This window comes from Apus apus, chromosome 16 (assembly GCF_020740795.1).
Source record: "Apus apus isolate bApuApu2 chromosome 16, bApuApu2.pri.cur, whole genome shotgun sequence".
In the NCBI taxonomy this organism is placed as follows: domain Eukaryota; kingdom Metazoa; phylum Chordata; class Aves; order Apodiformes; family Apodidae; genus Apus; species Apus apus.
In genome coordinates, this window is record NC_067297.1 from 10,962,492 (window position 1) to 10,972,142 (window position 9,651).

A 9,651-nucleotide genomic window follows, 5' to 3' on the forward strand; every position below is an offset into this window, starting at 1 on the left:
AATTCTGTGCCATGACCTTGCGTTCCAGTGATTCCAGTCCAGAGCCCTTTTACTTAGCCTGCTGGCTCTCTCCTTGCTTTGGGTGACTGGGATGAGCCTTGCCAAAAAACTCGGCGGTACATCTGACCTGTCACTCGGCTCCTGACAGACAGTTGTCCCTGCTGCCTGCTCAGATGTCCAGAGTCAGCTCTGCTGGCTGTGCTGGAGACCATCACATCTCCCTGCTCATCCTGCCTGCATGTGGGAAGGGAGCAGGCAGGATCTTGACCCTCGAGCATTAACAAAGAAAGATATTTGGGCTTTTGGGGTGAAGGAAGCTCTGTACAATCATGAAAGTAACAATAGCCTCAGCAGGCTTTGACAAAACTATTTCAGATTTCTGAAAGGAGGTCTTGGGGCATCTGGGGCTGGATGTTAATTGGGGGTGGATGGGCTGGGGTCAATCTTCAGTGTAAAAAAAGCCCAAATCCCAGGAATATTCTTGGCTAACTGCTGATCAGTACTTGCCTACCACACCTGCCTTCCCTGCTTCCAACCAGGAACCAGGGTAGCCCTTGGGAAAGCCAAAGGGGACAGTGCTGGTGCCTCTAGCAAGGCCAAAACAAAATTTGGGAAGTCTCTGGTCTCTCTTGGACCAGAGGAGTGGTTGCACTGTGTGTGATACAGATACTGTCATAGTATGGAAACCATTGTAATTGTCTAGAACAGCCCTGTAACCTTGTCCTCTTACTAGGCAGGATGAGCACAGGACCTAAAACCAGCAGCTTCCTAATCTGGTGTTCATGTCCCCAGTCCTGCAGCTGGGCTTGGGCTGTCTTAGCACAGAAACAGTTGTGATCCAGCCCAGGTCACAGAGAACTTGGTCCGTGGGCTGAACTTGCCTAGATGCCCAACGTGTGTCTTGCAGGCAGGATGGGACCAGCAAAGTCACTTCTTGTGCCCACTGTTGCTGGAGTATTTCTGTAGCATGAGTCCTCGCTGAATGTGATGCTTAAACTGCAGCCGTAAAGCCCCTCTAGCCTTGAATCCAAAATTATCCACCTGCAAACAGCTGCTCCCAACCTACGGCCTCCCGGGCGGAAGCGGGAGCAGACGAGGCACCGCAGGACCCCTCGACTCACACAAATAAGCCCCCCCTGCCTTTGGCAATGCTAAGGGCAGACCAAAGAGAACTACCCATGGGCTCACCTGCTTGAGGCTTTAATGATGAACTGGTGCTAATTGCTGCTTCACACGTGAAAAACAAATAAAATACAGGAACATTTGGCCTAGTGCAAGCTGCGTGGTTTTGTTGGTTGTGTTTGGTTTTTTTTTGTCTTTGCAGATAAATATGTTGCAAGAGCTTTTTTTTTTTTTTTTAAAAAGATATACATGTATAGATCTGCGTGTTGCAATCAGTCTGTGCCGCGCTGCCCCGGGGGTGCTTCTGGGAGGGGGGGCCCCGCAGGCCCCGCGGGGGGCCGGGCCTGCAGCGGCGCGGCGCGGCCGCCGGGGGGCGCTGTGGGGCCGCGGAGGCGCCGGGGCTCCCCCGCGCGCGCACAGGGAGGACCCGCGCGCGCAGCTCAGGGCAGGCTGCGAACCCCGCTCTGCCCGCCTCGCCCCCGCGAAGATGGGGAAACTGAGGCAGGGATGAGGAGCCCCGGGACCCGGCCCGCGCTGACAGGGGCCTGGACGGACACAGAAATCGCCTCAGGCTGTTCAGCCATTTTCCCGCCTCAGCAGCCCCTGCCAGGCCGGACTGATCGCAGAGCCCCTTGGGGGCTCGTCCCTGCTCCCTGTGTGATCGTCTTTAGGTGACCCTGCTCGATCAGGGAGGTTGGGATAGATGATCCTCAGAGGTCCCTTCCAACCCCCACCATTCTGTGATGCCGTGTCCTGCTGCAGTTGATCTGCTCGGAGCGCTCCGATCGTGTTTCTCCAGTGCTTCAGCCACCTTGCTGACTACTTGTGAAGTTCCCAATTAATTTAAAAATGCTTCTCATAATTTCCAAACCCTTTCCTGGCCCTGACTCATTCTCCCTCACAGATTCCCTTTGCACAGAGTGTTCAGGGCTCTTACAGCCCCAACACCAACAAGGCCCCTCAGCACTCCCGGTACAGCAGGACGGCACCTCCTTTGTGCCAAGATGGATTAAAGTAATTTACTTTCTCCCAAGGATTTAAATTGGCCTCCATAGGCTCAGTAATTATCACAACAATCTCATTTTACTGTGCAGAGCACTGTGTGACTCCATTCGCCCAGCCTGGCTTGGGCCATGGGAGATGAAGGAGTTCTCTCCATCCATGAGGGGCTTCACCACCAAGTGTCTCCAGCTGAGAGCAGTTGCCTTTTGGTGTGGGCAGCAGTGCAGGTGGGATCAGAGGAGATGGGGGGACATTCAGGGCATGGTGTCTATTTTTTCCCCTCACTGTGTGATGGAACCTCCACCAGCTCCTCTGGAAGACACAGCAGGAGTAATGCAGCCCTCCCCATTTGCACTGGGGATAGGGTGATTTTATAAATGTGCTATAAATGCAGCACAGGAGCTGTTCCTATGTCCCTTCTCCAGCCCTATCCTACCTTCCCTAAAGCACCCCTAGCCCAGCTATCTTCTGGGACTGAAGGGCCAGGGAGGGGGCTTAGACTCCTGCACCTGGAGCAGCCTCTGTGTTATCCCCTTCACCTGCATCCCCGGTGCTCCCAGGTGTCCACCACTAGTTGTGCTGGGTTAAAAGCCCAGCAGGCAGAAGAGATTCTGGTTTGAGCCCATGGTTTGAGACCCAGCAAGCCTTTACTCTGCTCCACTGTGGGGTGTGGCTGCTCCCCTTCTCTTCATTGCATCTGGATTTGCTCCTGAGGACACACAGACTGCAGCTCCAGTCCCCTACATGCAGAACTCTTACAACAGTGGCAAAATCCTCCGGTGATGAAGCCTGGTGAGTGAGGGTGCTGCTTGGGGGGGTTGTGGGCAGGTGCATCTCCTGTGGCTCTTACTGCTTTAAAATACCCAAGAGAGAAGACATGAAACAAAAGAAAGAGCAATCAAACAGAGCAACTGTAGCTGATGCTGTTACAGTTGTGGGGTTGGCATTGTTATGTGTGATGAGGAAGTGTTTTTCCGCTGGCCACTGTAGGGGACTGAGCTTTACATGCAAGCAACTTGGCAGTGTGAGGCTGCAGTGTGGGCCTGCTGGGCCCAAAGTCCAGCCAGGGAAGGTGCCTGGAGGAAATGAACTGAATGGTGGCACTTGGTTTCTCTTGTATATTTCCACAAGGAGTGGCTCTGTTTGGGAGGAACTCATTGGAGGGAGGACAAAATGCTCATGTGACTTTGGAGGAGAGCTGGTGTGGTGCCTGGGCACTGCAGGGTTTGCCTGCGCTCCCAGGCTGGTGGGGTTCAATCCTGCCTTGGCTTGGGGGATCTCTGCTGTGCTGCATTGTGGTGCAGGGCTTGGATCCCAGCTGGATGCATGAAAACAAGAACCCTTCCTAGGTGAGAGCTGGGGGCTCAGTCTGGACCCCCTCTCTCGTGTGTGCACGGGGGTGTGCTCTGGTTTCAGCCCTTTCTCACTGAGCAGGGAGCGTTTCTCTGCCCCGTGCCGCAGTGCTGGCAGGAGCCGTGCCCGGCAGCGCGGGCGCTGGGCTGCCCTCGCTGCTTGGCCAGCGCAGGGCTCTGCGCAGCCGTCTGCCACCTTGGCTGCTGACCAGCCTGCCCAAGAGGTGCCGTGTGCTGCAGAGATCTCTGCCTGCATCCCTGCCCTCCCCGTGTGGCAGAGGGGCAGTGCTGGATGACCCTGGCATTGCCCCCAGCGTGAGCCGTGCCGTGGGTACACCCTCCACGTGTGCAGAAGCGTTGAGAAGCGTGTCGAGCGTGTTGTTCTTGCAGAAAGCAAATAAGGGCTGCTGGGCTTTGGCAGTGAAGTCTCTGCTCCCAAATGTGCATTGGATGTCAGCATTAAACTTTATAGTGCTCGGTGCCTCATTGAAAGAGTGTGACTAAATGTCCTTCTACCTTCTGCTTCTGAGGACACAGGAGCTCAATGTTATTGCCTCACTAGTCACCAGAGTCAGGGCTGGACCATTTCTGGGAAAAAGCCTCTGTGTGCACAACCTCCTCCACCCAGGGCTGACAGAAGTTCTTCTGCCCTTCAAAAAGGGAAGGAAAAAACTATAAAATACTCCCTACTTTGAGCAGTTCCTTTTATTGAGGTGCTGCTGTGTTCTGGCAATGAGAGCAGCAGCCACAGAGCACCAGGAATGCTTTCTTTGGGAGGCTCCATCCTTGCTGCTGTGAGCATGGGGCTTCCTGAGTTACCCTGCCATCACCTTCCTGTGGTGGTTCCCATGTCAAACCCTGGCTCTGATGGGGCAAACCAGACTGTGGCCCCATGTTTTCCTCTCCTCTTGGGGTGTGCATCCCTGTAGGGTGGTGCCCAGTGAGAAGGTCCTGCTCAAGTCTGGGACCAAGAGCCTTGGAGTGGTGATGTGCAGCTGGCGTGGAGCCAGGGCTCCCTGCGTGTGGTGGCTCCCTGGGAGCACTCGTTTTCTGGAGCAAGAGAAACAGTTCCTAAAAAGGAGCAGTCAGATGGAAAATTGATACCAAATGGTGATATCAGTCTCTTGAGAAATAAGGTTTGATCTCTCAGCCCATGGCTCCTGGGGTTTGGGACACAGGCACACAATGCTATTTTAGAGAGATTATTTCTTTTAAAAAAAGTTTATTATTTTCCCCTTTTTTAAGTTGATGATCTTCCCAGATGTGATCTCACTTCAGATTTGATGTTGATGGCACAGGCTGCTGCTATGGATGCTTGCAGTGTCTGCAGGATGAGAAAGGTCCTGCTCCAGCTGCTTCATGGGTCGTGTGGGGCCAGGGACTGTCCCCAGCAGCTGACATTGGACTGGGGGGTCTGCCACCCCACATGGTTGTTGCTGTCAGGTAGAGGCAGTAGCCATGCTGGCGCCTGCCAGCCTGGTGATCCTTCCCATCTCCACTCTCTACCCTTGTGACCACAGATGTTGCTGCTGAGCACTTTTTTCTGGAGAGTATCCAGCTGAATCTCTGGGCTTAATAATATTGCTTGTGGCTGTACTGCTCTGTTAAAACCCCACCCCCCACCTCCCCCAGCTGCTTTCTGCCTTTTCTGTCTGAACTGGTTTCTGGACCTGTTCTTGTAGGAAATTGCTGGTGCCATAGATGGAAGGCTTCACCATGTGCCCACAAACTGTGGGCCTCTGCTTGGTGGTGTCCTGCTGCATGTGGTGCCAAGCAGGAGGCATCACATGGGCTTTGCAGCCAGGGTGGGGAAGGGGGGAGCTGAGCTTTGCAGCTGAGCTTCCAGGGAAGGAATTTCCAGCAACTGCAGATCCCATCCCCAAAGACAGCATTTCAAGGAATTACCCTCTCCCCCCTCACTGCAGACTTCCTCTGCTTTTCCAAGTAAGGCTCTGGCTTGGGGCCATGTATGTAGAAATTAGTGGAACAGATCCATGGGAATGTTGGGGGCTGGAGGCCGGTGCTGGCCAGGTTCACAGTGCATGGCTCTTATCTGCATCAAGTGCCCCCAATTAAGATACTGAGCCTCTCTCTCTTAGTTGTCTCCCCTGTGAGCACCATGTTTCCAGCATTCTGGATGCCACAAGGAGTATTGAAATCACCTTCAGTGCCAACAAAAATAAATGGTGATTAGGAGTTGTGGGTTTTTTGAGCATTATTTTAGCAAATAAGAGTTCCTGGTGTTGGTAACTTAATCTCCTCCCTTGTGGGACTCTGGCAGGGATGCTCTGTCCAGATGTGCTGAGCACCCTGGAGGACTGTAGGGGAGACTTCCTGTGGGATCCATCTCACCTGCACCCCTGATACCCAACTAGCTTGTCTGTCCCCATGGGAGGCAGAGACAAATGGGCAGTCCCTGCCTGCCTGCACAGAGCTGCCAAACAGCCCTGTGTTTCCTCTTCCTCCTGCTCTAGAAGTTGCTCTGTGCACAGCATGAATTTCCATGCCCTGGTGGGGATAGCTGGGGGGCTTTGGCTGGGCTCTCAAGGAGGCAACTCATCTCCCTGGCAGCCAGGAATCACATTGCCTGCTTAAACAGCACTTGGTGCCCTGGTGGGTGCGACCCCAGAGACATACCTTGTGAATTTTCTTTGGCTCATAAATACTCCCTTGCCCTTCCCACTGCCCCTAGCAAATAAATTATCTGAAGCTACATTTCCCTGTTGCAAAGCCTTGTGAAAGAAACCAGAGGGTTTAGCAGCCCTGACTGCCTGGAGTAGTTCACATACCATCCATCCATTTGCATTTGATCTACTTCATCCTGTGTTAAGTAATCCTTGAAAGCTGCAGTGGGCTGCAGGCCCTCTTCGTGCTTATAAATCACTGGGGCGTGTCACACGCTGTAAATGAGTGGGTAAGGAAGTGTGTCCCACCCCTTAATCTGATCTGAAACACCCCCTTGCCCCAGAAAGAAATTGTCCTTGTTGAGTCAGAAATGCTGCTTGCTGTGCTGGGCTGGTTACAGGTGGTGGGGTGGGAGTGTGCTTGGCCCAGGAGGTGTGTTTCCATGCAAGGCTTGAGCAGAGGGCTCACCTGAGGGGCAGGTCTCTAGGGATACAGTTTGGGGATGGATTTGTTGCCCTCCAGGTGCCTGCATCTGCCTTAGTCTGGGTGGTCCCAGTTCACCCCTGCCCATGTCTCCCAGGACATCCCTCAGTAGCCCATGAAAGAGACTGCCCTGTGTCTAAGAGCAGTCATGGCCCTGTGCACCTTCTGCACCTCTTGCCCTTTTTTGTTTACTTTCCATCCCTGGAGGTCTTGTGGGCTGAGAAGGAGCCCTGCCCCATGCAGCAGCCCTGCCTTGTCCCCTGGCCCCTGCTTTGCAATAGGATTTGAAGTCACTGGGCTTGTGTGACTCCACAAGTCCCATGTGCAGTCAGGCTACGGGCTCTCTTTCTTGCAGTAAATCAAAGATTATTCCCCTCTTTCCCACTGCCTCCCCCCAAAGGTCGCTATTGCTCAGCTGTGGCCTGACTTTAATTACAAAATAAGAGCACTAGGTGCTGTTAATTGCCTTTCCAGGAAAGGTTTCAGTAGAGAAGGTTTGACAGATGAGCGATCGATTTATTTGGTGCCTCATGTGCATTAGCTCAGCCTGACACAAGCCCTTTGCCAGGTCCTAAATTCAGTGTACTGAATTTAGGCATTCACCCAAGAACTATGGCCAGCCTCAAGGCTCCAAGGTCCTTTTCCCCAGCTAATTGAAGCCTCAAGGGCTCAGAGCTCCTCTGCCTGCACCAGGATGGATTTTAGCTGATGAGAACAAATTCCAAGGGGGCATGTTGAAATAAAGCAGATGGGATGGTTCTGGAGGTCAGAGTGAGGGAGAGAATGCCCTATCAGGCATCATATGATGAAAACATACTTACTGCTCCAGCAGCTGTCAAAAGCCTGAACAGATGAGGCAAGGTGCCCAAGGAGTGTGCAGGGATCTCATTTACCTGGTAATTAATGGAAATTGTGAAACAAATCAACACATGGTCCCCATGGAGAGCTTCAAGCTCTGGTTTCAAACTGCTGATAGAGAACTGTGTATGGCTAAAAATACAAGGGCAGTAAGTGCTGCCATGATGAGCCAGGACTTGGTCCCACCACCCTGTCAGTGATGGAGCTCCTAGTTTTTTGAGGGATGTCCTTATCAGCCAGTGTGTTCCCTCATAACGTGTGGTTGAGGGATGCTTGGCCCTGCCTGCACTGTCAGGGCACTACTAATTGCTCTGCCCCTGCAGCACACGGGGGACTTGCTGTCTGTCACCAGCAAAGATGCCTTGGTTTGAGGCTGTAGGGCAGGAATGAAGATGTTATGATGAGCCCCATCATCTCCCTCTGATCCCGCTTGGCTGAACATGTCACAGCTGATTTTCCTGGTCCAGCCCTCCCGCCACGCTGCACGGGCACCTCCACCCTGCTGGGAGGGAGGTGAGGATGGGAGCCTGAGCTGGAGGCCAGACATGCCCTTTCCTTTGCTGCTGTAGGTAAAAGCTCATCCCAGAACTGTGCCATTTTTTCTTGCAAGTTAATTAAGTTGGTTCAGTTTAAATATTAAAACCTCTGTTCTCTGGTAGTTTCCTCCTTCCAGAGCAGCGACGTGCAACTCTGCAGTGCTCCTGGGTGGGAGCAGACAGGCTTTCTCTGATGCAGGGATTTAAAGATGAGAAAGTGCTTTGGTTCCCTTGTCTTCTTTATTCAGTGAGTGCAAAATGGTTTTGCAAAACAAAATCTTGCAAACAATTAATGCCAATCAGACTTACTGACAGCCCTGCCCCATCTGCTTGGAGCATGGGCTGAGCTGTGCGTGGCAGTGTCCAAGCTCTTCCTGCTCCTGGGTGCTGCCAGGGAGGGGAACTAACCCCAAAATAGCAAAGGTGAGTGTGTAATTCACCTCCTGGCATAATCCCTGAAGTGCAAGGTTTATAATCCTTTCCAAAAATTTTACCTGAATGTTAACTATATTCTGAAGTATAGTAAATGGTAAATCCCTTTTGAATCTTGCAAAACATCTCATTGTAAAAATATGCAAATGACCTGTCTGTCTGAAAAGCTCCCTCCTTCTGAAAATTAAAAAAATAAACATTGCTACTGGATAAAAATATGTAGTACCTGAGCTTGTGTGAAGTGGTGCAGCTGCCCTGGCTGCTATCAAGGTGGGTCAGGTAAGGATCCTGCCTCTCCTCGATGGGCCCTTTACAGGCTGGACTGGAGCAGATCATTGAACCACTGTAGTAAAATCTCTCCCAGATACCCTGACAGGAGAAACTGCAGAAACTGCCTGAGGGATTGGTGGGCTCTCACTCGCTTTGATATCACTCACATTATAATTAAGAGATAATGTCAATAGAATAAAACATTGTCTCAGGATAATGGTCTCCTGCTGCTACAGGAGTGCCAAGGTGAAGTCAAATCATTTATCAAAAATGAATGTTGAGGCAAGTCTGGGACGTTTGTTTTCACAGCAAGAGGCATTAATCCTGAGACAACAATATTCCAGTGCTTTTATTTCTCCTGTGCCCGGTGATTGATGCCAACGCATCACTGTGCCTGCGGGTGCAGCTGAGCAATGGGCTCTCCTTGCAGCATTATTGACCAGGTGAATTTTGACGTGTTGAAATGCATAACAGTAAATCGAGGAGCACTAGATCATGTGGCTGTGTGGCAGTAATTGTAATTTTTTTTATTTCTAAATGTGAATAGTGCTGCCTGTGTGCTGGCTCTGGCTGGGCAGGGTGCAATTTGGGGCTGTGTCTGTCTTGCTGCTGCAGCTACTGGAGGGTTGCTCATTCATTAATCATCTAGGGCTAATCTCAGAGCCCACTCTCATCCTCAGCCTGACTTTACACTGCTTGGAAGGTTTTTCTGGGCTGCTCTCTGAACGTAGGGGACTGGCTGTGCCTTTCTCGCCAGGCTTGTGCAGGGTCTTGGCACAGGGCTGAGCAGCTTGCTGGCTTTGTGTTCTTTAAGTGCTCCAGAGTATAAATACCACAGCCCAACAGAGGTGAGTGTGGCACTGTGAAGGGCTGGGAGGCTTGGAAATCCACTGCTGTTTGATGTGACACCCACTGCAACCACTGCTGCCTCCATGGCTGGGGAGAGGAGCAGCCTCTGCAGTCCAGCCTCA